The 27,636-nt window shown below is 41.9% G+C and overlaps 1 pseudogene across 1 annotated transcript; it reads left to right on the top strand.

Annotated features, from left to right (window-relative positions):
- Nucleotides 1-30: 30 nt before the first annotated feature.
- On the top strand, nucleotides 31-27,636 carry LOC309851551 (serine/threonine-protein kinase ULK2-like; annotated as a pseudogene). The gene is made up of 14 exons (XR_014316597.1): nucleotides 31-533; nucleotides 3,875-4,020; nucleotides 5,927-6,007; nucleotides 9,055-9,341; nucleotides 10,874-11,062; nucleotides 11,661-11,764; nucleotides 17,765-17,913; nucleotides 18,956-19,076; nucleotides 19,478-19,688; nucleotides 21,324-21,489; nucleotides 22,104-22,222; nucleotides 22,597-22,765; nucleotides 24,386-24,521; nucleotides 25,317-27,636. The product of XR_014316597.1 is annotated as a serine/threonine-protein kinase ULK2-like (transcript).

Genomic DNA, 27,636 nt, shown 5'->3' with positions numbered 1-27,636 from the left:
AACATTCCAGTCATCTTTGCTCTTGAACTTCCTGTTCTTTTACCCAGCATATTTTCCTAGAAATATTTTTTTCTCCTCACATAATAATGAATAGCAGAACGTGAGCAGATGAAACAGAAATTTGCCAGCCTACAGACTTCTCCTACTGTTGCAGAGGAATGTTTTTCCAGTTCTTATTATGATTCTTAGTCCTCAAAAGGCTTATAAATGCCTGGGGAGTTCCAGTGTGATTTTTTTTTTTTTTGGCCTTGTTTTTGAAATGATCATTTTTTATTCACATGAACATGATCATTTGGTCTCTTCTAGAATTTTCTCTAAATATCATCAAGGTGTCAAATGAAAGAGAAACAGTCTCACTTGGATTTCTTTCCTTTTTCAATTCATGATTGTTGCACTCCGTGTCAGCCCACTTTGTCGCCTGACAGTGAGACAGCACCAATTCCAGTTCCTACTCAGATAAGGAATTAACAGCGCATAGAGCAGAATCTTACATCTCCTGCCAACTCTGGCACAAATCTACATGGTTCTCCAAGGTAAGCGAGTATTTTTTTTTCCATCTTTTTCTTTTAAAAAAATTGTTGTTTTTGAAAGATCTATTACTTTCCATGGTTTAACATAATCTCTTACCTGTGTGTATCATGGAGGTATACAAAATTGAAGAATAAAAAACTTCTGTAATGAATCTATTTTTTTAAAGGTTTTATTTATTTATTTGACAAACAGAAATCACAAGTAGGCAGAGAGGCATTTGGAGGTGGGGAGGCAGGCTCCCTGCTGAGTAGAGAGCCCGATGTGGGGCTTAATCCCAGGACCCTGAGATCATGACCTGAGCCCAAAACCACTGAGTCACCCAGGCATCCCTATAATGAATCTATTTAAATGGTGGTTAAGCTTAGCTGGATGATATAGTAGGATATGTATATATAATAATTCTTAAGAATTAAGGAAGAACTTATTAAAGATGAAACCTCACTGGTTGTACAGATCATTTACATATTATTTATTTCCTCTACATCCTGAAACCCCACTAAGGTAGCAAGAACGAAAAGGTCTAAGTCCACAAAGATAAGTTAGATAAGAACACATGCTCAGAGGATGAGAGGTTTCAGCACCTTTCTGGAAAACAGAAAAAAGATGAAGGGGGCCCCACTATAGTAGGGCCAGCATCAGAGTGCCCCACGGTGCCCCCGAGACCCCAGCCCCCAGAGCTCAGGGAAGGGAGAGCTGCAAGTGAGGCATAAGGCTGAAGACAAAAAAGTGCAATCTGGACGAAATAGCAAGAATACAAAGAAAAGAAAACTTATGTGAAATATGTGTACCCTGAGAAGTAGGGTAGAGACTGCATCTGTACATTAGAACAGAATGCTGTTGAAAACAATCAACATCAAAAAGACTTCTTGGACATTCCAAAACATAACTGAAAAAAAAAATAGAAATAAATGTTGAAAGACAAAGTTGGGACTGTATCTGAAATAGATGACTCAAATAAAGAAGATGGAAACTATGAATAAAAAATATTCTTCCAGCATTATGCAATGTGGGCATTCCAGAAAGAACAAGTTAAAGAAGAAAATTTCCAGGAAATAATCAAGAAAAAGTTTTCTAGAATTGGAGAGTACATGATTTTAGATTTAAAGGGCTCACCAAATGCATAGTTGAATGAATGGAAAAAGGATGTCATAGGATGAGATGAAAACTCATGAGAGCTTTCTACAAAGGATGTTTTGGTGCAAAACCTGTGAAAATTATTAATGCATATATCTTTTGAGCCCAGCACTTGAACTTCTGGTAACTTATTCTGTAGCTACACAGTCCTTGCCTGTGTATGAAGCTACATATCTACAGGTTGTTAATTTGATAATAGCAGAGGATAAGAAATAAGCCAAGTGCCTACCCGTAAGTGACTGAGTCCTTAACGTCCATCTGTGACAGTGGAGCACCTTCCTTCAAGAGGAAGGAAGCTCTCTCTGTACTGAGGTCGAAAAATTTCCAAGGCATATTATAAAATGAGAAAAGCAAAGTGATTGCAGAATTAGCAGTGGTTTTCAAAGTGTGGTTTGTGTGAGGTCAAGACTGTTTTCATAATGATTGGGACACTCTGCTTTTTTTCGCTATGTTGACATATGCACTAATGATACAGAAGCAATGACATGCAAACTGCTGGTGCTTTAAAATGCATCAAGGTAGTGGCACCCAAATGCACTGTGATTTTTCATATCTCTTACCACCAGACAGTAGCGGTACCAAGGAATGTCTTTAAGGAAGCAGTAAAAGTTACTATTTCTCTTTGAAAATCGCAACCTTAAGTAGCTTGTGGGCATAAAGCACTTTTGGTGCACATTGGAGTAGTTCTTTTAAGGAAAAGCATTTTCATGATTGTTTCATGATTGCAAGTTGAACTCACCCTGTTTTTCATGGAAACACCATTTTTTCATGGGAGAACAGCTGACAAGCTATCAGTTGTGGGCATTGGGCAGCCGTTTTGTTGAGAACAGTTGAACGAAGTCTGCCATTCCTAGAAAACAAGTGACATAAAATTTGAGCTCTTGAGAAAAAAATAGAATTTTTGAAAATATACTCACCATATTCACCACTGTGATCTTGACAGCTTCTCTTATGCCTTGACGGCCACTTCTGTTAAGATTTGCGGTGACATTTTGTTCTGGATGTGACTTTTAATACTGTGTGATATGTTAACATTTGGAATACCTGCATATACTCATTCAAAATGCCAAATGTTTAAAAATCCTGCATGGATAAAAAAAATCTAGTCCAAGCACAAGATACCTTCCAAAGGATTAGAGCCTAGTATAAAACAAAATTTCATTGGCATGGTTTCAGATTCCACATTGCAGTGTTTCTTTTAGATCATCCAGGAGTCCAATGGCTGAGTTTTGGTGTAGTCTCCAAGACAAGCATCACAAAAATCTGAAAAGGCTACCAAAATATTCCTCCCTTTTCTGGCTACATGTCTGTGTAAGGCTGGATTTTCTCTATGCATGTCCCCCAATATATGTGCTATAGAAAAGATTGAATACACAAACAATTCTGAGAATCCCAACTACTGAGCCAGACATTAAGAGATTTTAAAAAATGTAAAACAGTGTCATGCTTCTCATGAATTTATTTTGTTTGGAAAATATAATTTTCATAATCTTACATTACATGTAATAAGTTTATTCTTCTTAATGAATTCTTAATTACCAGTTTTTTTCAGTTTTAGCTTCTCATACAATAAGTTTCAATAGATTCAAGTTTTATAAATAAAAACTCTGGGATAGGGGTGCCTGGTTGGCTCAGTCATTTAAGCATCTGTCTCTTGATTTCAGCTCAGGTCATGATCTCATGGTCATGAGATCAGGCCCTGTGTTGGTCTCTGTGCTGGGTGTGGAACCTGCTTAAGATTCTCTCTTTTCCTCTGCCCCTCCACCCCCAATCCCCTCTCTCTCCCTCTCTTAAAAAAAAAAATTGGGGATATTCAGTAATTTTAAGTGTATAAAGGGAACCAAAAACAAACAAAAAAACAAAATAGTTGGTATGGTATACATTACCTTTGTTAAAACAAGATGAAAATAATATTTTCAGTTTGTTTGCTGCTGATATGACTTAAGGAATTCTGAAAGGATATCTTAGAAACTAAAAATAGTGGTAACCTTTGGAGTAGGACTGAGGGAGTGTCGAGAAGTAGGCAGACAGAATATAAGGATGGGAGGGAGACTTCATGCCATATAACTTTATACATTTTCTACTTGTTCCATGTGATTATATTACATATTTTTAAAAGCTCTACTCCCTGACATGTTGTTAGGAAATTTTAGAAGAAAAGGAGAGCCCAGAACCTGCCAGAGAGGGAGTCATTTATTTTTCTTTTCAGATCTGCAGTGGTACGAAGGTCCAACACCAGCCCACTGGGCTTCCTCCGGCTGGGATCCTGCTCCCCGGCGCCCGCAGACACAGTGCAGACAGTCGGACGAAGACTCTCCACTGGGTCTTCCAGGCCTTACTCACCTTCCCCTTTGGGTAAGGAGAATGGAACTGTTGTTTTCACCATTTTTCCACTGTGGCGGCTCTGACATGACACTGTCTTTAGGAGCAGTGGCTCACGATGGCAGTGAGTTTCAGCTGATGGGAAGCCATATCCTACCCTGCCCACTCTCTACCTTCTCCCCGGCCCGTGTCAGCATCCCCAGATACGTTTGTCTTTGTCGGGACTGCTGTTGGAAATGTAAAATGGATCTCATGGATAAAAAGTATCTCCACTGGGTTTGGGCTCCAAACACACAAAATCAGAAACCCTAGATAATAATTGCATGAAATTCCTACCCTACTGACCCCTCAGATTTGTAAGGATTAAGAGACACTCTTGTGTACAGCAGCACTGGCTTGGGTCCCCGGGGGGCCTTCCAGCCCCGGGAGGAAGATGGTGGCAGCTTCAGCCTGGGTCTTTCCACCTTGCCTGGGAAGTCTGCAGGGCACAAGGGAGGAAACCGCACAAGCAGCCCCACAGCTCAGGCAACAAAACCCGAAACAAACAGGAAAACGAACCTAAAACCACAATTTTCATGAACTGAGACACAAAATGCTCCAACTTCAGAAAACATGCAAGACAGGCCAAAGCAGCTGAGACTGCAGAATCTGAGGGAGACAGCACTGGTGTCGCGGGGCCGAGCAGGGTCAGGGGCAGAGAGGGCCCCAGGGCAGCAGGTCGCAAACTGGGCTCCCCATATAAATAGATACGTATTTTTTTACTTCTTAAAGGTAAATTTTTATACCCCTGTAAAGGGCTCCACTCTTGGTCAAAACTGGCGAGGTAGGAGTAGGGAACGTGAAGAAATTCCAAGAGGAGGCCGAGGGAGAAAGATTGAAGTATGCCCAGGAGCCCTGATTCAAAAAAACCCACCATAATGATAGTTTTTAAAAATGTGTATCACCATGCCTATTGCAGTAGTTCTGAAGCTGCTGTTTAGCTGAAAAATCTTCCTGAACAAAATCTGGCCCTACCTCACCCCCTCAAGCAGTTCCTGAGGCACCTCAGAGTCTCCCCAGACAAGGGCCAAGTCTTGTCCTTGCCCTCCAGGAAAAGGCCCCTCCTCGGGATTTAACCTTTGCTTGCCTGTGTAACCCCCCAGTTACAGACCTATGTCTCCTGTCTGCTTCATCTCCCTGAGCTTTCCCAGTTCTTCCTCTGGTTGGTTTGGGCTCTCAGAGGTGGATGCAGAGAAGGGAGCTGCAGAGACGTGCCAGAATAACGGGGGAGGCGCCTGGGATGGGTGCAGGGGGGCAGGGAGAGGAGGGCTCTGGGGGAGCACCTTCAGACCTCCTTGTAGCCCTGACCCCTGTGAGGGAGATAGGGAGGTAGGAGGAGTGGGCAGGGGAGCCTTGACTAGAGTGAATTAATTCTAAGAACATTTTAGCCAGGCCCCAGGAGTGTCCCCAAGCACTTGATGGTCCAAATTCCCTGACCTGCTTGAACCAGCCTGAATGAGTGCCGCGTCCACGTGCAGGTGTTGGCTGCGAGCAGCCTGGTGGAGCAAGGCTTAGGACGGCAGGAGGAGCTTGGTGGGTGCAGAGCGACAGCAGCTGGGCCACCCACTGGCTGGGCCCCCTGCAGCTCCACAGCCTCCAACACCGCCAGCTCCTTCCTTCTCGGTCTGAAGTGACCTACCGGTTGCAGGCATCAGTTTGTTCCCGTGGCTTGCTTTCCTGCCACCCTTGTTTCAAGGCCTATTCTGCGGTTCTTTAGACCGTTGTGTGCCCAGCACCCCGCACCCCACACGCTGGCCAGAAAGTGCCTGCTGAAATAAAGCTTTGCTCATCCAGCTTTGCTGACTGTCATGTACTGTATAGTTGGTGCGTGTCTTACCTGCTCCTTCTGGCACTGGTTTTAAATCACCTCTCGTTCCTTTCCCCGTTTCCCTGCTCACAGTTGGGACCATTCCGGAGCAGCTGAGTCAGTGCTGCTATGGACATCCTCAGGGTCACGAATCCAGGAGTAGAAACTCATCAGGTAGGAGATCTGTTTGGCATATTAATAATTTTAATCCTGTTATAAGTGGATTTAAGTTATGTTTTTCTAGTCTTACCAAAGGAATAGAACTGATATGAAATATTCTTTTTTTTTAATAATTTTTTTTATAAACATATATTTTTATCCCCAGGGGTACAGGTCTGTGAATCACCAGGTTTACACACTTCACAGCACTCACCAAAGCACATACCCTCCCCAATGTCCATAATCCCACCCCCTTCTCCCAAACCCCCTCCCCCCAGCAACCCTCAGTTTGTTTTGTGAGATTAAGAGTCACTTATGGTTTGTCTCCCTCCCAATCCCATCTTGTTTCATTTATTCTTCTCCTCCTACCCACTTAAGCCCCCATGTTGCATCACCACTTCCTCATATCAGGGAGATCATATGATAGTTGTCTTTCTCTGCTTGACTTATTTCGCTAAGCATGATACGCTCTAGTTCCATCCATGTTGTCGCAAATGGCAAGATTTCATTTCTTTTGATGGCTGCATAGTATTCCATTGTGTATATATACCACATCTTCTTCATCCATTCATCTGTTGATGGACATTTAGGTTCTTTCCATAGTTTGGCTATTGTGGACATTGCTGCTATAAACATTCGGGTGCACATGCCCCTTTGGACCACTACGTTTGTATCCTTAGGGTAAATGCCCAGTAGTGCAATTGCTGGGTCATAGGGCAGCTCTATTTTCAACATTTTGAGGAACCTCCATGCTGTTTTCCAGAGTGGCTGCACCAGCTTGCATTCCCACCAACAGTGTAGGAGGGTTCCCCTTTCTCCGCATCCTCGCCAGCATCTGTCATTTCCTGACTTGTTGATTTTAGCCATTCTGACTGGTGTGAGGTGATATCTCATTGTGGTTTTGATTTGTATTTCCCTGATGCCGAGTGATATGGAGCACTTTTTCATGTGTCTGTTGGCCATCTGGATGTCTTCTTTGCAGAAGATATGAAATATTCTATCTGTTGTCCTACTTTCTAGGATCTTGGTTTAATATGCTTTAGCATATCATATAGTTAATCAAATATCTCCTTTAGGTATCTTTTCTCTTGGGAATTAATTAACTGAGCTAAATTTTGATCATTGTCACATAGATGATAAAAACCAATCTAGGGGCACCTGGGTGGCTCAGTTGGTTTCTGCCTTCTGCTCAGGTCGTGATCCCAGGGTCCTGGGATTGAGCTCTGTGTCAGCTCCCTGCTCGGCAGGAAGCCTGCTTCTCCCTCTCCCATCTCCCACCTACCCTCCTGGCTTGTGTTCCTTCTCTCACTGTCTCTCTCTCTCTGTTGAGTAAATAATAAAATCTTAAAAAAATAAATAAATAAAGGAAAGAAACCCAATCTAGAAAATGAAATTTCATTCCTTTGATTAATACTGTTCTTGATAACAGCTGCTAGTTAGCATGAGATAAACAAGAAATATAGTTTATTTGCTTTAATATAAAATATATAAAAGATACGTGCAAATCACACTTTTATTAGTCAAATTTTAATGTGAATTTGAGGAGTTGGCTAATTAAAGGAATCCTGTGTCACTGAGAGAAGCACCTTTTCTTAGTTTTTCAGTTTTTCACATTTTGTGTTTCCCTAAAAATAAATCTTAGATAACTTTCTCCAGATTTATAACATTCTGCTACTAATTTTATTTATTTCTATGTGCATATTTATGCATATATACACGTACACACACACAGAGATGGCAGAACCCAATTCTGAAAGATTAAATACCAGATTTAGGATGAGATTAGGCTATTGGTCATTCTGTATTTAAACTGCCTGTCCTGCCCTGATGTCCACCTAAAGATATCTTCGCTTGTTGGTTTGATAATTTCCCAGCACTGACAGATATAGAAATAAGGAACGATGTTCATAATGGAAAGTATACTTTATTTTATAATATTTACTTTTTATTTTTTTATTTGTCAGAGAAAGAGAGAGCACAAGCAGGCTAGAAGCGGTCAGTAGCAAAAGCTCCAATTTCCTTTTTGGGAAGATTATGGTTATAGGTCTGTACCTATAAAATTACTGGTGGTAGTTTGGCTTGCAACAAGCTCCGAAGAATTTGTAACTGGACTTAGTAGACCTGAAGTTGGCAACAACGTCTGTGCGGGGCAGTCCTCTTGCCGTTCCAGCCGTTCACCATATCAGGACCCTGTTTCTCTCGGGCTCTTACTGCAGTGTCCCCTGAGGAGGCAAGAGTTCCTGTGGACGAGGCTTTTCTCTGTGGAGAACAGGGACGCTTTAGGTTACAAATGAATTTCATTCATGAGACTAATAAAAATAATTAAATTATCTATATATGCTTGTGATTTTTAGACAAGTAAAATAAAATCCCAGAAAAGTGTATTATCTAATCAGATAAAGGGTTCTTCTGGATTGGTTTGAAAAGTTTCTTTTAGCTTCTAGGTGAGAAAAGAGAGTAATACATTGATTTCCCCAAGTGTGCATTCACATAAAAAGTAGAAATCATTTGGTTTCGGTTCAACAGAGGTTTTCGTAGTTTTGGGGTTTTTTTTTTTAAAGATTTTATTTATTTATTTGAGAGAGAGAGAGAGAGAACCTGAGCGGAGAGAGGTAAGTAAGAGAAGAGAGGTAAGTAAGAGGAGATTTTATTTATTTATTTGAGAGAGAGAGAGAACATGAGCGGAGAGAGGTAAGTAAGAGAAGAAGAGAGGTAAGTAAGAGCAGGGAGTCCAATGTGGGACCCAATTCTGGGACTCCAGGATTATGACCTGAGCTGAAGGCAGTCGCTTAACCAACGGAGGCACCCAGGCATCCAGGTTTTTGTAGTTTTTATTGACATTGATCATTTATGATGTGGTTCTCTTGTGCTAATTAGAGTTTTCTGCTAGCTGCTACTAAGAGTGGCTAACGTACCCACCACCATTACCACCTATCCCCCAAATCATCTCTTGCCAAATACACAATTTTTAAAATAGCTCCTGAAGAACATGACATTCATTAGACTTCCCATTTCGAGTCCTCTGACTTCTTCAGTGTTTACCTGTGCTCTGTCCATGGCAGGTTCCCCAGTGCCACCGGCTCTGTCACCACAGCCTTTCCTGTCGGGCGCTAGGCTGCAGAGCGCTCCGACCCTCACCAACATCTACCAGAACAAGCAGAAACTCAGAAAGCAGCACTCGGACCCCGTGTGCCCGTCCCACGCTGGGGCTGGGTACAGCTACTCACCTCAGCCCAGTTGGCCCGGCAGCCTCGGAACCTCTCCCACCAAGCACACGGGGTCCTCTACTCGCAGTTCGGACTGGTTCTTTAAAACTCCTTTACCAACCATCATTGGCTCTCCTACTAAGGTGTGTTCATTAAGCTCCTTAGTCAGCATGACGACTTTGTTCAGTTAACGTCCGTTACGTGGAGCACGGGGTGCCGTTTGGTGAGCTCAGGTCCGGCAGCAGACCACCAGAGAGACTGGAACAGAGAAGTCCGTTGCTCATATGTCTTGGCAGAAGTACCTGGCATGCCTCAAGAAGCTACACGGGGACACCCAGGCAGGTGCAGACAGAGACAGGACCCGGGGCACAGGCCTTTATTAGGGTCCAGGATGGAGGACTTTGGGGTTCCTGAGCTAAAGCAGAATTGGTCAGTTTGAGCCGAAAAAATGGGATTCTAGTAAGCTCCACAGGAGTTTTTGTGTGTGCAGCATCCAAGGAGAAAGCCTGGGGGATGGGTGAGACTAGACCACCAGGGCTGTTGGAGGAGTCATCTCCAGACTTTAAATGTACTTGTGACCACAGTATGCTCTTGAAGGCCTGCACTGGCGTGTGGAGCCAGTGTCCGTTTAAGGCCCTGCAGCTGCATGGCCACATGGAGTGACACAGAGTCCGCAGTGCTGTGGGGTAGCTTAGCTGAGCTGGAGACAGTAGTCCTCTTGTCCCCCCGGGGATATGCTCCAAGACCCCCCGCAGTTGACTGAAACCACAGATAGTGCGATAAAGTTTAATTTATAAGTTAGGCATGGTGAGAGATTAATAACCATAACTGTTAATAAAATAGAACAGTTATAATAGGCCACAGTGAAAGTTAAGTGAATGTGGTCTCTCTCTCTCTCTCTCAAAATACACCCAAAATATATATAATATATAATAGTCATGGGGCAGTTTGTTTTTTAAGATTTCATTTATTGGGGCACCTGGGTGTCTCAGTCGGTTAAGCATCTGCCTTCCGCTCAGGTCATGATCCCAGGGTCCTGGGATCAAGCCCACATCAGGCTCCCTCCTCAGCGGGGAGCCTGCTTCTCCCTCTCCCTCTGCCTGCCATTCTGCCCACGTGTGATCGCTGTCAAATAAATAAAATCTTTAAAAAATATATATTTATTGGAGAGAGAGATAAAGCACAAGTGATGGCAGGAGGGGCACAGGGAGAGGAAGAAGCAGAGGATGTGAGGTGGGAGCAGGCCTGCGTGGGGAGATGAAGTGAGGGAGTGACGTAGGCATGTGACCCAGTGTTAGGCTACCACTGACCTTCTGACAGTGTATTGGAAGGAGGATCACCTGCTTCCCGACCAGGGTCGGCCACAGAAGGCGAAGCCACGATGGGGCCTACTGTGCTTGATAGAAAAGATTCATAGTGATATTGAATGCCTACCATTTAAGGAGGACTTGCCGTGAGCCAGGCACAGTCTAAGTACTTCATGCCGAATGCTTTTTATACATGATCCCACTGATTCCCGAAGAACAGAAGTTGAGGCCAGAGAGAACGAGTGAACTGTCCACAGCCACAGAGGCTCTCAGTGGAAGAGTCAGGATATGAATCGAGGTCTGACTTAGGTCTGACGATTCTGAATGCTGCACGTGATGTAGTAACCAGCTTGCATGTGTTTCCTCAGACCACGGCTCCTTTCAAAATACCTAAAACGCAAGTGCCTTCCAACCTGCTGGCCTTGGTGACTCGCCACGGGCCCTCTTGAAGGGCAGACTAAAGACGGGAGTGACCCACGGGAGTGCCCTCATTGTCTCCTAGCTCAAGGCGGTGAGAGGCAGAAGCCTGAGCAGCAGAACAAAGCAGTGTTTGGCAGGTAAAAGACACTGTTTCCTCCCAGCCTTCAGTGTGAAAACTGCAATAGTACATACATGTCTACAATAAAGACAGACCAGACCAAATTAGTTTAGTAGCTGGTCTATGCCACTTGGGTAATGATATGAACTGTATACATTTAGAATCTCTGAAAACCACAGGTACTTCCTGTGATTGAATACAGAGTCCTCACTGAATTTCCTGAATGTTCTCTGTCTGCTTTTTGTTTGGGTTATTGAAGTTCGTCTCTGCCCTGAATTATCTGGTATCTATTTTTTGTCCCCTTATTCTCTGACTTCCCTTTAACCATTTTGTGGCTTGGCTTAAATCTCCCTTATTATATTAAATACTGGGATTTTTACAGTATACTTTCCAGGGACACCTGGGTGACCTCTGTCTTCAGCTCGGGTCATGATCCCAGGGTCCTGGAATCCAGCACCACATTGGGCTCCTTGCTCAGCTGGGAGTCTGCTTCTTCCTCTGCCTCTGCCTGCCTCTGCCTGCTTGTGCTATCTCTTTGTGCTATCTCTGACAAATTAATTAATTAATTAATTTGATTAAGTATACTTTCCATTATGAACATCGTTCCTTCTTTCTAGATCTGTCAATGCTGGGAAATTATCAGACCAACAAGCAAAGATACCTTTAGGTGGACATCAGGGCAGCACGGACAGTTTAAATACAGAATGACCAATGGATATAGGTAAGAAAATGGGGTAATTTGCTAGTATGTGCATTGGTTTACTGTTATTGCTGCCACAGATTAGCACAAGTGTGCTGTTTTTAAAACAACACAAACATAGCGTTGTACAGTTTCAGAGGTCAGAGGCCTGCAGTGGGTTTCTCTGGGCTAAAATCAGTATATTGACAAGGCTGCATTCCTTCTAGAGCCTTTAGGGGAGAATGCATTTCCTAGGCTTTTCCAGCATCTAGAGACTGCCCTCCTTCCTCGGATTGGGGTCCCCTTCCATCTTGAAAGCCAACGATAGCCGGTCTAGACTCCGACCTCCTGCCTCCCTATTCTACATTTAATGGACCCTTGTGATTATGTTGGACCTGCTGGATAATCTAGGATAATCTCTTTATGTTTAAGCCAGTTCCATCTGCAACTTTAATTACTTTCTGCCATGTAATGTAGCCTATTTACAGGTTCCAGACGTTAGTCCATGGACATCTTTGGCAGGGTTGGAGGGCGGGAGAAAGTAATTGTTTTACATATCTGCTTCTGCTGACTGTTCACACACTTCCTGAGATTTCCTGAGATTTCTTCACACACTTCCTGAGATTTCTTCACCCACTCCCTGCCACTTCATCTTTTTTCTTAGCACACCAAGACAGATGCTTGTGGGGTGTCTTAATCACCACCAGTTATGAGTTAGGAGGAATTCTGACCCAAGATTGATTTTTATTGGTGGGGTAATACTGACCAAAGTTAGCTTAAATACACTTGTACTCTTGAGCATTTCTTCTACAGTGAGTGAGTAGATCCTATAAAAAATACCATAGGTCATGAGATCCCCTAGGCTTTTTCATAGTTGTTTCAGGGACTGTTACATCTACAGATCCACAACTAGATTTCTTGGATTACGGCTTGTCAAAAAATAAAACAAAGGGCAGGTTGTGGACCATAACCCAGTCTTATTTAAACAAACTTTCAGGGAATGGATTCTGGGAATCAGTACTTTTAACAAAGTCCTGGGTTCCTGAGTGGCTCAGTTGGTTAAGTGTCTGCCTTCAGCTCATGTGATGCTCCCAGGGTCCTGGGATCGAGCCCCACATTGGGCTCCCCACTTCTCCCTCTCCGACTGCCCCTCCCCACCGCCACTCATGCTCTCTCAAATAAATAAATAAAATCTCAAAAAAAAAAAAAACTCTCCCCATTATTATTATATACACCTAAATTTGGGATTCACCATTGTAATCTTTTCTCATTTTCTCTATAATTTTTTATTGACTCTCCCATTAGCATCCAAAGAAGGAAATAATCTGGACCATCAAATACCTGATTGAACATGGTTTCTAATCCAAAGAGACTACTCCACTCTTTTCTTGCTTGCATGGTTTCTGAAGAAAGGTCCAATGTAATTCTTACTCCTGTTCTTCTATAGGTGAGGTGCTTTTTCTTTGGCTTCTTTCAAGATTTTTTCCTTGTCTTTGATTCTGTGCAGTTTGATATATGTCTAGGTGTAGTTTTTTTGGTATTCATCCTGGTTGGTGTTTTCTGAGCTTCCTGGATATGTGGTTTGGTTCTGTCAGTAATTTTGGAAAATTCTCAATCGTTACAACTACAAATATTTCTTCTGTTCCTTTCTCTCTCTCTTCTCCTCTGATATTCCCTTTACATATATGCTATACTTTTGTAGCTGTCCCACAGTTCTTGACTATTCCGTCTTTGTTTTCATTTTTCTTTGTATTTGCTTTCCAGTTTTGGAAGTTGATATTGGCTCATCTTCAAGCTGTTTCTCTCCTGAGCCATGTCTATCTACTGGGGAGCTCATCAAATGCATTATTCATTTCTGTTTCAGTGATTTTGATTTATAATGTTTCCTTTTGATTCTTTTGTGGAGTTTCCATTCTCTCTGCTTATGTTACCAATCTCTTCTTACATGTTGTTTACTTTTCCCTAATGAGCCCTTAGCATATTAACCATATTTATTTTAAAATTTTAGTCTGATAATTCCAGTCTGTGCTGTATGTGAGTCTGGTTATGAAGATCGCTCTGTTTCATCAAACTATTTTTACCATTAAGTATATCTTTTAATTTTTTTTTTGAAAGCCTGACCTGATATATTGGATAGCAGGAATTGAATTAAATATCACGAGGTTTTTTTGTTTTCCTGGCTAGAAGTTAGGCTGTGCCTAGTGTTCGTTGTAGCTGTAGGTGTCAGGCTAAACCTCTCTGTGTTCTTTTTGGGTTTCCCTAGATCCCCCTTCTTAAATAACATCTGACACCCTTGCCTAACTCTGTATTCTTTCCTGGGAGTTTTGTATCTTAGCTCTTACATGTAGACCTGTGATCCATTTTAACTGACTTTCTTGTGGATTATGTGATGTAGGGGTCCGACTTCATTCTTTTGTGTGTAGATTTTCAGTGGTGCCAGCACCGTTTATTACAAAGATTATTCTTTCTTCCATATTGCATTGTTTTGTTAACCTTGTCAGAAAAATCTGTCAACTATAAATGTGGTTTTTTTTGGATCCTAATTCTATTTCACCAATCTATATGTCTTTTATTATGTTGGTACCATACTGCCTTGATTATTATACCATTATAGTAACCAAGGAAATGAGAGTCCTTTGTTCTTCATTTTCAAGATTGTTTTGGTTATTCTGGGTCTTTGAGTTTCCATTGTGAAATGGAAATTTTATGAAGTGAAGTTTTTCTCTGGACTGCTAAGTTGCTTTCACATACGAAAATCAGTTAACATAATACATAATACTCAATATGCTAGAAATAGAATTTATTCACATGATAAAGAACATCTATGAAAAATGTACAACTAACATCATATTTAAAAGTGGAAGATTGAATATTTTCCCTCTAAGATCACAAAACAGACAAAGATGCCCATTCTCACCATTTCTATTCTACATTGTATCAGAGGCTCTAACCAGGGCAGTGGAGGAAAAACAAAAAACAAAATACCCAGCTTGGAAAGGAAGAAGTAAAACTACCTCTCTTCACAGATGGCATGATTTTGTATGTAAAAAATCCTAAGTAATCCACTAAAAAACTCTTTGAACTAATAAATTCAGCAGCATTGCAGAGTACAAGATCAGTACCCAAAAATCCACTGTATTTCTTATACACTGGCAAGAAACGATCTGAAAGTGACATTAAGAAAACAATTCTGTGAAAGATACCAGCAGAAATAACAAAATACTTAGGATCAAATTTATACTTGTAAACTATGAAACTTTGGTTCTGAAAACTACAAAACACTGATGAGATAAATTAAAGAAGACATAAATAAATGGAAAGAAACCCTGTATATATAGATCAGAAGACTTAATATTGTTAAGTTGACCGTACTTTCCAAATTGAGCTGTAGACTGAATGAAACCTTTGTATGGGACACATGATTTTCCTCTTACTGCTCCGAAGGTTGTGTCCTAATCTTTGGCTTTTACGGTTTTACTGTGATGTTTCTGGGTGTGGCTCTCTTTGAGTTTATCTTCCGTTGAGTTTGTTGAGCTTCCTGGATATACAGATTAATGTTTTTCATCCGACTTGAGAAATTTTCAGCCATTGTTTATTTGGATATTCTTTTCTGCTTTTTCTGCCTCTCCTCTCCTCCTGGCACCCCTAGCATGCATATAATACACATTATGCATAGGTACACTTAGTGGTGTCTCCTAGTTCTTTTGAGGCTCTCTTTTCACTCTGTGCTGCACATTGTACGGTCTCTATCGATTTATCTTCAAGTTGATGGATTCTTTCTTCTGCCAGTTCACATGTGCTGTTGAACCCCTGTAGTGAATTTTTAATTTCAGTTATTGTCCTTTTTAACTCCTGAATTTGCACTTGGTTCTTTTTTATAATCTCTCTCTTTAATGATAGTCTCTATTTGATGAGACATTATGATCATACTTTACTTAAATTTTTTTTATTTGAGTATAGTTGACATACAAGTTCACATTAGCTTTAGGTGTACGACATAGTGATTCAGCATCTCTATACATTACACTGTGCTCGCCACAAGGGTAGCTGCCATCTGTCCCCAGACATCACTATCATAGTATCATTGCCCGTATTCCCTGTGCTGTACCTTTTATTCCCACATCTTACTCATTTCTTAACTGCAAGCCTGTATCTTCTACTCCTCTTACCCATTTTGCCTTTTTCCCCTCACCTCCCCTCCCCTCTGGCAACCATCTGTTTGTTCTCTGTATTTATAGGTTTAATTCTGCTTTTTGTTTGTTTATTTTGTTTTTCCAGTTCCACATGTGAGTGAAATCACATGGTATTTGTCTTTTTCAGTCTGAGTTATTTCACTTGGGCATAATACCCTCTAGGTCCATCCATGTTGTCACAAAGGGCAAGATCCCATCCCTTTTTAAGGCTGTGTAATATTCCACTGTATAAATAAAACACCTACACCACATCTTCTTTATCCATTCATCTGTTGATGGACAGTTAGGTTGCTTCCATATCTTTGCTATTGTAAATAATGCTGCATTGAACATAAGGGTGCACATACCCAGGTACCCCTAAGTGGTTGTTTCTTAAAGAAAGAATTTTTACCACAGTGCCTCTGTGATGCAGTTAGTTAAGTATCTGACTTTTGGTTTCAGCTCAGTTGTAATCTCAGGATCGTGAGATCGAGCCCCATGTTGGGCTCCCTGCTCAGTGCCAAGTCTGCTTAAGACTCTCTCTCACCCCCTACTCCCCACTCTCTTTCTTAAATGAATAAGAAAATTAATTTTCACCACTTACAGTTGTTTCACTGAAAAGCAGGTCTCTGATGCTGCTCACACTTAACACTGCCATTCTGAAAGTCATCATTCTGTGTGCTGTTTTCCAGAAGTCAGTCACTACGAGTTGGAACAGTTTTTGGAATTAGCTTGTTTGAAAAACCGTATTATGTATCATCCCCTTTCACAAATTAAATTTATAGGGTTTGTAAGTTCTGCATGAATATGTGTTGTAATTTAAGTCCAAGTTTGTGTGTATGAAACCAGATTTTTCTCCTTAAACAACATTTAAGCATAAAATGCATCTTTGATCATTTTTATCCTCTTTTTCTCTTCTCTTTTCCACATGAACTTTACTATCATCATTCGAAATCACAGATTTCTCTCTCTAAGTCTCCATTTCTGAAAATAAAAACTGCTGATAATAGGAAAAACTTAATTCCTTAAAAGAAATGTGTCATTGTCTCTTAAAATACATCCATGACCATATTTAAATACACAAATACCTACAAATAGATACTGTTTAACTAATTTCCACTTATAGTTCATGGCTTCCTAGAAGATTTTTATAATCTCTCTGTTCTGTTAATTAGATGCTTCAAGTTTGTTATGCTCTGTTGTGGATAAGATGGACACTGATGGTAGGTTTTTTCTGTATCTGGTTTTAAATTTGTGATTTGTGTTTTTAACTCCCACCTCCATTCTGTGTTCTCAGAAATGTAATGTTTTTGAGATGCTTGAGTATGAAAAGGCTTTGGACAACTTTTATTGATTCTGTGTGGTTTGGTGGAGAAGGACTTTCCACCTTCCCTTCCTTTAACCCACACCAGCCCATCGGGGCCCCTGACATTGGGTCCACCCCCATTTCTTCCTGACAGATGTATGGCTGCAATTCCAAGGCCCACATGTACTTTGACTCAACTTTCTCTGGCTCTTACACCGTGGAGAGTCCTGATCTCCCTTCATCTTTCCCTCATATTTTTATCCTAAGTTCTTGGTTTCCACTTTTTCAAATGATCCTTAACAGGTGTGACAGCAACTCATGTCCCTTAGAAGTCTATGAAGTGACTCTGAGTAGGTGGATTTGGTGTAAGGAAGGTTCACAGCTGAGAAGAGAGTACTGTAAAATACTACTAATGCAGATCTGTGTTGACTTTCTGATGTTAAGAGTAATAAGTACCTAATGTAAAAAAGCCTCCAGAAACCCAACTATAAAAGTAATGTAACCCCACCCCCAAATCGAAACACCGTGGAAGCAATGTAACTTTGTGTGAACTTTTCGCTGTAGCCCCTGCAGGAGCTTGTGGTGGTGGACTGGCACCTCCTATAGGAACAGCAGCAAGTTCCAGAGCTGTCCTGTTCACTGTAGGATCTCCTCCACACAGTGCCACGGCCCCCACTTGTACCCAATGGTCCTTCGAACAAGAACAACCTCAGGTGAAGAATTGGCTTGTGTTTGGAGTGTAGTGTTCTGTCGATGACTTGATGATGCGACTCAGGCCAGTCCCTCAGCTCTCTGGGCTTCAGTTTCCTTACCAGTGACATTGAGATCATCACTTTCTTGACCTTAGAGGGGTTATAAGGCATAAATGGAATGTTATTTGTAGGGGGGAAACTTTGTAAGCTAAGAGCACTGCATGTTGATAACACTGTATTATAGCGGTATAATGTAGCTGTGACTTTTCCATGATGAAGGAGTGGCGCATCTGCGGTGCTCGTTGTGTCTTTATATTAAAGGCGTATTTCAGTACCTCTGGTAATTTTTTTGAAATAGTAGATGGTTGTTTATCTTTACTTTTATTCTTAGAAACTTAAGTTTCCCCTTTTTTCATACTTCGGGTCCTAATCTTTGCACTTAGCCCTAGCTGCATTTAGATAGGCCAGTAGATTGGTTTTATCATCCATTCTCTATAAATAGGTTATTAATATCCAAAATTAAAGAAGTTTTCAGTTTGTACTGGAAATGAGTTATCATTTAGCATTGTCGTCTGTATTGTACCTTGTGTCCTTTAAAATCTTTTCAGCTACGTAAGTCAACAATCAAAATGTCAGGAGATTTATAAGCAAAAGGATTATAAACAGGTAACAAGAGAGGAAGTAGAGCCAATAATCTTGTTCTTCAGATTATTGAAAGTATTAAATAATAGTAAAATGTCATTTTCAGAAAGTGACATTTTATACCTGTTAGCTAAGCCAGCACTAGAAGATGGAGGTGCCCACCGTTGCTGAGGTGTGGTGGGGTCTGTGTGCTCACACCTGGGGTCAAAAGTAGTGCTGCAGTTGTCACAAGAGCTGTGAAGATGTAACATTTGACCTGTGGTAACCCCATTCCTGTTTATAATACCACTTCAGAGTGCTTATCACAAATGAATCATCCAAAAGAAGGGAAAACTTTAAATTTCATTACAGTGTTATCTGTGGCTTAAAGAACCAGAAATAGTGTAAATCCTCCAGACAGTCATCACATACAGACATCTAGGGAACTGCTGGGCCTCTGCTGCGTTTTATGATGAGGAGGTCTGTGGAGCAATGGGGAGAAATGTATACGCTATAAACTTGTTTAAAACAAGCCATGTAGGGGTGCTTGGGTGGCTCAGTCAGTGAAGCGGCTGCCTTCAGCTCAGGTATTGATCTTGGAACCCCAGGAAGGAGCCCTGCATCCAGCTCCCTGGTCAGTGGGGAATCCGCCTCTCCCTCTGCCCCTCCCCCTGCTCTTGATCTCTCTCTCTCTTTCTCTCTGTCTGTCTCTCTCTCTCTCTCTCTCTCTCTCTCTCTGGCTCACTTGCTCACACTCGAATCAATAAATAAAATCTTAAAAAAAAAAAAAAACTAGCCATGATGATGTCGATGAAATAGATGTATAAACAAGGAATAAAGGTGACCTCAGAGAAATAAAACCTCTTCATAGGCTCCAGTAGGGGGTCCGTGACTGTTGCTGGGCTGGCGTCAGGGGCGGGCACAGCCCACCTGCCCACATGCTCACGGTCCTGTCCCCTTGCAGCCAGCTGCAGCAGCAGCCCAAGGGCTCCCTGTGCTCCGCCAACAGCTGCGTGTGTGTGGGCTCCCCGCCGGGGCTGGGTTGGGGGGCTTCCCCTCCGGGAGCTGAGGCTGCTTCCAGCCTGAGATACATGACTTATGGTGCTTCACCCCCCAGCCTGGAGGGGCTCATCACCTTCGAAGCCCTGGAGCTGCCGGAGGAGATGCTGATGGAGGTGAGAAGAGCCGCCAAAGGGAGGAGAGCAGACTGCTCCCAAAAGTGCCTTTTTCTTTTTGTTTTTGTTGCTGTTGTTTTTCTTTTCTTTACCTCGCCTTGTCTTTTCTATTTGAAAACCACTGCTGACATGCTTTCAAAATAATGTGGACAGTGACACTCATCCAGAACAAGCTTTGGTTGATAGGAAGTGACAGATACAGATTTTTCATCTGAAGTTTAGTTTCTTTCCATCAATAGGACTTGGAAAGCATAATCTTGGTCCTGAAACTAGAACTTTTTATTTTCAGTGTTTGCTTTTCTTTATAACATAAAAATGACACACTTGGGCTTAAAAAGTAATCAAGCGTAATTAGATGTGTCACTAACACGGAGAAATAACCCTAGCAGGCAGAGGCTCGCATTGGTAGACCAGCCCCTGCCCTCCTGGAGCCAGTTGTGCAGGGAGACCCACATCAGAATCCTGTGAACACAGACTGAGAACAGGCGAGGTTCATTCAGTGACTGCAATGGCTGTGTCAGTTCAGTTCCTCAGTCCTGCCTCCAGGACAGCATTCAGGAGCCCACACTGTGTCCTCCCACTGGTCACAGTGCTGACTTGGCTTGCATTTCCATTAAAATGATCAGTTCTCCAGACGAACAGAGAACAGACGCTCTCTCCATGCTGGACCTCTAGCATTTCTGTTGTGTATGAATGTCTATTCTTTCACTTAGAAGTTATAAAATGGTGCATGCAAAATATATCAGTGAGTTCCTAGTGAATTTAGTCATAATTTTGAACATATGTTTAACCCAGGGCTAAAATTGGAAAAGCAGTTTTCAGAGTATTTTCAGTCAAATTAGACACAAATTGTTTTCCAGTACATTTAACGGTATATTAGAATATATAGTGCTATGTGCATGTATATGTATACATATATATGTAAGAGAGCAGGAAGACCTTCACAAGTTAATTGGTTTATTTCTCCTTTCTCAAGGAAATGATTCTCATCCTTTTTTAATCATAAAAGGAGAATGAGAAGCTTAGTCTTATTTGAGATTTCAAGAAACATTTATAGCTAAAAACGCATCTCGAAACAACACTAATTTTAGACTATTTTTAATGCATGCTATTATCTCTACACTTACTCCCCTCTTTAACTAACTGGACAGCTAACCAAGATTTAAAGCTTTGGTGTCAGGAATCACTGTGAACTGAAAACCCACTGGAAATTAAAATAAAGCATCTCTCAAACTATAAGTCAGTAGAATTTGCAGAACTGTCTAGAAGTGTGGATTAAATAACCTTACAATCCCGGTATTTGTTTTGTCATGTTTTGTCTCAGATATTGATTTGTTTTGTTGTTGTCGTTATTGTTTCTAGTAAAAGCATATGACCTCATCTTTGAAACTTAATTTTGTGGCTGCTCTCATCCATACACACAAACGCATGCACACACCCACACACCCACATTGTGTTTCACCTGTGCTTATTTTCCTACTAGTTTTGGGGAATTTAAAAATTGTAGTCTGTTCTATTCATTCTGATGTCCGTAAGTATAAAAACACAGTAGCTTCGGCCACGGTGTATATACAGAAATAAGTATGCTGGTCTTCTTAGTTTCTAAGCTTCTAAGACAAATTGGCTTTGCCACAGAGAGAACACACAGACACCTTATGCCACCTCAATGTGATGCTGATGTTCACGAAGTGTGTGCTGGACCTGACGGCCACCCGGGGCTGTGCACATCCAATGTCTCCTTGTACCAGATCCAGGAGAGTGTGGTCGTGGACCAGATCAGCCAGCTGAGCAAAGACTGGAGGTACGTGCCCCCTTTGCCGTTTGCTTCCAAATTCTCCATGCTTTCTGTAAATTCATGTCTGAGATGGAGGTCCTGTCAGACACAAGAGATTGTGTCTCATGAAGAGCTTCAAGGGAGCTCTTGGTTATGTCACTGGTGTGATTCCACTTGTGAGCCAAGACTCAAAGATTGTGCAGCCTTAGTATTGCCTCTTCCTTGTGACTTATATTGTTGAAGGTATTTGATGATGAAGAAGTTGTATTGGTTCTTGAGTCTTTTCACACATGCTTTTTTCTGTGCTGAAACTTTTTCCTTCAGGAGTTATTTGTACATTAAAAATGTCAAGGAGGGGGCGCCTGGGTGGCTCAGTGGGTTAAGCCTCTGCCTTCGGCGCAAGTCATGGTCTCGGGGTCCTGGGATGGAGCCCCGCATCGGGCTCTCTGCCTTTCTCTCTGCCTACTTGTGATCTCTCTCTCTCTATCTCTCTCTGTTAAATAAATAATTTTTTTTTATTTTTTTTTATGTCAAGGAGGATGATATTCCTTTAAAAATGCTCTTTGGTGACCCAATGGTAGAGGGCGGAGTGTGGCACGTTGGCTCACAGGATAACACTCTCTACCTTCCTTCCAGCGCAGGCGTGTGGAGCAGCTGGTCTTATACATGAAAGCCGCACAGCTCTTAGCAGCCTCTCTGCATCTCGCCAAAGCCCAGATCAAGTCCGGGAAGCTGAGCCCGTCCACGGCTGTGAAACAAGGTATGGAGGCGTGCGACAGTACCTGCGCCTACGCCCGCGACCTCGCACCGCCCTCTTCCCCTTTACGTGGAGAGAGAGTTTTATGCGGAGTCTGTGCTAGAAAAAACTCTTAGATGGGCAAAGATGCTGACTTTCCTGGGTTGTGCTCTTGCCATTTAATTGATACAGAGAACAGCCAAAATGACTTTCTTTATTCTCAACTTTTCCTTAACTGGAAGAGAACCCATGAAAGAACCTGATTTCTGGTCATTTTTTCCCCCAAGGACGATTTAGTGCTACTTTCCTTAAATTGGCAGAAAAGGTGCATGTCACTGTGACTTTATTTTTATTTTGGGAGGAAAATTAAAATTAGTTCTCATCTCAACTTCTTCCAGTTGTCAAAAATCTGAATGAACGATACAAATTCTGCATCACCGTGTGCAAGAAACTTACAAAAAAGCTGAATCGCTTCTTTTCTGACAGAGATTTATCGATGAAATGAACAGCATAACTACAAAGAAACTCATCTACACTTGTGCTGTAGAAATGGTAACCCTTTTAAATATTGAATATTATATAGGCCAATCTTCTGAGTTGAATACCTACTTGGCATTTTCCCTTTATTATTTTTTTTAAAGATGTATTTATTTTGAGAGAGAGTGCACTAGTGGGAGGGGCAGAGAGAATTTCAAGCAGACTCTGCTGAACACAGAGCCTGACGCAGGACGCAGTCTCAATACCCTGAGATCACAGCCTGAGGCGAAACCAAGAGTCAAAGGCTTAACCAACTGCACCACCCAGGCGCCCTTTGATGTTATCCTTTTTAAAAAAGTTCCTGCCCTTAACAATTCCCAAGCCCCAAATATTGTGACTCCTTCTTAATGACAGAGGTAATTGGATGTCATTAGCCCAAGTAACACATTAAGTGACATTGGCTACCACATGTGGTGACATTTTATTGTACCTCTTAAAAATTGCTCACATTAGGCACAGTCTAATCTTTTTATACTTTGCATCTAAAGGCTTTGGCTAGATCTGCATTTTCTGCATTTTCTACTGTTTCAGAAATTTTGGAATAAAAATTAGGAGAAATCCTGCTGTTCACCAGCGCATGTGCCCTGACTCTGCTTACTGACCCTATCTGAGTAAAGACGCAAAGTAAAATCTGCTTTTCCAACTGTGTTGTTGTACTATTGGAAATATTTCAGAATACTGTTGGGAAAACTTCTGAAATACTCACAACCTGTGAATACTTCTGCTGTCCCTTCTTTCTGGAAAGCTCCTCCCACCTGGCCATCTCCTGGTCCTCCTCCAGTCTCAGCCTAAACACCACTTCCTGGAGGCTTTCCCTGATCTTCTCTCCATCCATGGTTGCGTTAGACGCACCCAGCATGTATCCCCTACCATTCCAGGGCTCCCTCTCTAGTAACACGTATCCCTTGGCCTTAGAATGCCACGTTTCCCAGCCCCGCGCATCCCTCTAGACGGTGCGCTCTCCTTCACCATGTGCACAGTGCTGGGAACACAGGAAGGTGCTCAGCACACACCTCTGAGCGAATGAATGACTACACCCGAAAATGCTTTGAGTAAAGCAAGCTAAGAGATGACTTTTAACACCACTTAATTATCTTTTATTACAAAATGTACTTTTTTTCAAAGATTTTATTTATTTATTTGACAGACAGAGATCACAAGTAGGCAGAGAGAGGAGGAAGCAGGCTCCCTGCTGAGCAGAGAGCCCAACGTGGGGCTCCATCCTAGGACCCTGGGATCACAACCTGAGCCGAAGGCAGAGGCTTAACCCACGGAGCCACCCAGGCGCCCCATTATTATTACAAAATGTATTTTAATGAAGTGTCAGGCTGCGCTAGTGTGAAAGCATATGTTTAAAAGAAACTTCTTAATGCAGTCCTAGAAGAGCCAGTTCAGGAGCGTAAGTTCTGCTAGTCCTTCGTCTGAGTCCGAGATGATGTGAGAGTGCAGAGGAACTCTTTCGTCAAGAAACTCCCATTTTATTTTGCCTATCTGAAGAATTTTTGAGTTTTATATAGTTTGGTAGATGATATCATTTTGTCAAAATGTGTTAATTTTAGATAGATTCCATTAAAAGCTGCATTGCCCAGATGGATTCGTATTTTCTGGGAAAAGTTGAGACTCTTCTCATTTCTGCCGACTTGGCTTCAGGTTCAGTCTGCCGCCCTGGATGAGATGTTTCAGCAGACCGAAGACATCGTTTATTGCTACCATAAGGCAGCCCTTCTTCTGGAAGGCCTCACTAAGATTCCCCAGGACCCTGCCAACATCGAAAATGTACACAAATGTAAGTCGACTTAGAAGACAGACAACCCAGTTGTCTCCTACAGGTGCAGCAGGAGGAGTGAGCAGAGTTCGGCACCATACGGCCTGGGTTTGGATCTTGGCTTCGGGCCGATCCCTTACCCTTCCCATGGTCTGTTTCTTCTTCTGAAAGATGAGAGAGTTGTTCGAGGGCTCGAGATAATGCACGTGAAGTCCTTGTGACTTCGGATTTTCACAATGCATGACCGTGTTGGCAGATGTGTGTTTGCATCTGTAGAGAGCTTTGGTTTTATTGTTAATTATAAAGGCAACTGTTCTAAGCCTCATGAGCTTATTGGTGACTGAAGACTTTTATGAAGACTCCAGGGTAGATGTAGGATAGACAGCAGAGTGGAGATTGATAGGCTGCCGGGTGATGGTATCATTTATCAGAAAGAAGCCCTGGGTTTTGAAGAGGGGATGGTGGGCCCTTCGGAGTGTACATGCTCATACCACACAGCCTCGAAGGGATGCCAGTTCTGAAATGACTTGCAGTTGGGAGCAAGCTGGCCATTCAGACCTAAATGTCCTGTGTTTTACGTACCAGCCTCGGTTTTGCCACTGCACGTCACTGAGCTGGAAATTACATCCAAACAATTATCAGGCAGAAGGAAGACAAAATACTCAAATGGCCAACTTTGGGCCAAAGAAAGGTCAGGGGCAAGGGTGCAAGTGGAGAATTAATGGTGATGGGTTTGGGGTTTTTCCCCCATTAGTTCTTCTTACTTTGGTTTTGACAATAGACATGATTTTCATTATGAATTTATTTTATTTCTAGATAAAACTAGTATTGAAAGAAGATTGTCAGCACTCTGTTGTAGCTCTGCAACCCTGTGAGCAGCCGCAGGCTCGTCCCTGGACCAGCGGTGGGACTGAGGAGAGAGGTTTGGGATGACAGCTTGGGTTCTGTTTCCCCAGCCCCAGGAAACCCTAGTCTCCCACCTGGTGACTACCAAAGAATAAGCGTGACTTCAAAAAGGAAAACCACCCAAAAAAACTACAGACTTGTAGGAAATCTGCCTTAGTGGAGGCATCAGCCCTTCCCTTTTCTGTGTAGAAACAGAAGCAGAATATTCCACTTGGCTCTCAGTTTGGACGGGATCAATAAATGGACCTTAGAAATAGAATGATCGGTACAGTTATTCCTAAGGATAATTAAGAACGGAACAAAGTAGGTGGCTCTGTACTCAGTTCACCAGGGCAGTGTGTGAAATTCCACGCATTTACTGAGGTATAAAGTAAAAATAATAATAATAATAAAATAAAATAAAAATCGACATCTCATCCAGGCAGTGTGATAACTGGGGTCTGTTTGTCTGAACCTGAGCACGCATCCCAGGAAGAGCGAGCTCGAGAACGAGCTGATAGAAGGCTCTTGGCAGAAGTGGTGAACTCTTCCATTTGATCAAATATGGACACATGTTCATCTTCCAACTCTTTCATATTGCACTAATTTATTAAAACAACTATGTATTGGATTTTGCAATTTTAAACTAACTGAGGCACAATGGACTTGTTTAAAATATTTTTCTTGATTATGTTATATACACACACCCTTTCCAGAATTCACATGTAACTTCTAGTGGACTTTTAAATGGTAAAAACTTGTGTTCGTGTGAACCTTTGCATTTTTTTAACCTATCCATCTACACATACAGATTTTCTCAGTGGCGTTTTTGAGTTGCTGGCCATTTGCTTTTGGTTGTATTTTTTATTGTGCATGCGGAGTGTGCATCGATGCCTGTGATCTCTAGGTTTACTAAAGGCTAGGTTTATTTGGGCAGTATTAGAGAAAAATACCAACTCGGGATCCTCTCAAGAATTTTAATGGGGCCAAAACAAGGTTGGTGACCTAAAGGCTTGTTGGTGATGTGGAGTTTCTCCATGAAGTTAGTGACAAATGAGATTTGTCTTCTCTTAGGAAGACGGGCGGCTCTTTGCAGCCTAACGTGCATGGTTCGTGTCCGTCCTGACGGTCCACCAACGGCTGGTCACGGAGAACGTGGGCAGGTCACATCCCTCCAGAAATGGTTCCTGCATCATGTATGGTTTCATTTCTTTTCCGCATCTGCTTGAATACTTGAATAAACCATTCTCCAGTTTTGATCCTTTCATTTTTACCCTTTTAGGTAACATAACCCAAACTCTGACAAATTGCACAGAAGCTCTTTGGCATTAATCTAATTTTAGGATACTGATGCAGACAGACAAAAACATGGTTTTTCTTTTACTTTGATGAAGTAATGTAATTTTTACCTTATTTATCTGTATGAAATTCCAGCAGTTAATTTGAATATTTATTTATACAATGTTTGTATTTTTAGGTCTTTAATACAGTGTTTCTACCTCTCATTTGTAACTGCATGCATTATTCTCGAAACTAGGTAAAACTCACAGAATCATTGTATAATAGCTTTTTTATTCTTGCATGTACAGATTTATATTAAGGTAAAATAAAACTGAAAGTGTTTCTAGGGTAAAGCTGGGTCCATATTACATGGCTTGTCAAGCCAGCTCCTTCCTCTGTGAGTCTGGAGGCTTGGGCATCAACGTCCTTTGTCTTGCCCCAATATTTCGGATGCTCGGTGACTGTCCTGCCCGCTGCCACGCTTGGAGGCTACGCGATGGGGTTCCCACCCTTCCCTGCAAGGCTTTCAAACACTGTTACTAGAAATACTCTGTTTTGTATCATTTTTTTCAAGCATCCCAGGAAATTTCATTTATGTCCTCCTTGTTCTCAGCCACATTATCTCAAGAGGCCCTCCAAGCAGCTGGGTTCATTCAGGCCCCTCTGCCCCATCCCATTTTTTTTTTTTTTTAATCAGCACAGGATGAAACAGTTTCACCACAAGTGATCGGTCTGAAGTCAGGTAACTAAGGGAGGTAGGTAAGCCATGCTTTGTGACTCCCAAGTTCATTCTTCTCCCTCCTGTGTAACAAACGTCCGTCATGCCGCATGTGAAACTATGACGTGTGGACAGCAGAAAACAGACTGTAAACTCATGAAAAATGGTTCTGATTCTACCCCCATTATCAAGGCCAATTGTTTCCAGAAATTTTGCCTTGACTATAGCAATAATAAATGCTTTATGTTTCCA

The sequence above is a fragment of the Mustela nivalis genome, assembly GCF_964662115.1.
Source record: "Mustela nivalis genome assembly, chromosome: 17".
Classification (NCBI taxonomy): Eukaryota; Metazoa; Chordata; class Mammalia; order Carnivora; family Mustelidae; genus Mustela; species Mustela nivalis.
Note: the sequence above shows the minus strand (reverse complement) of the source record. Positions and strands in the feature narration are given on the sequence as shown.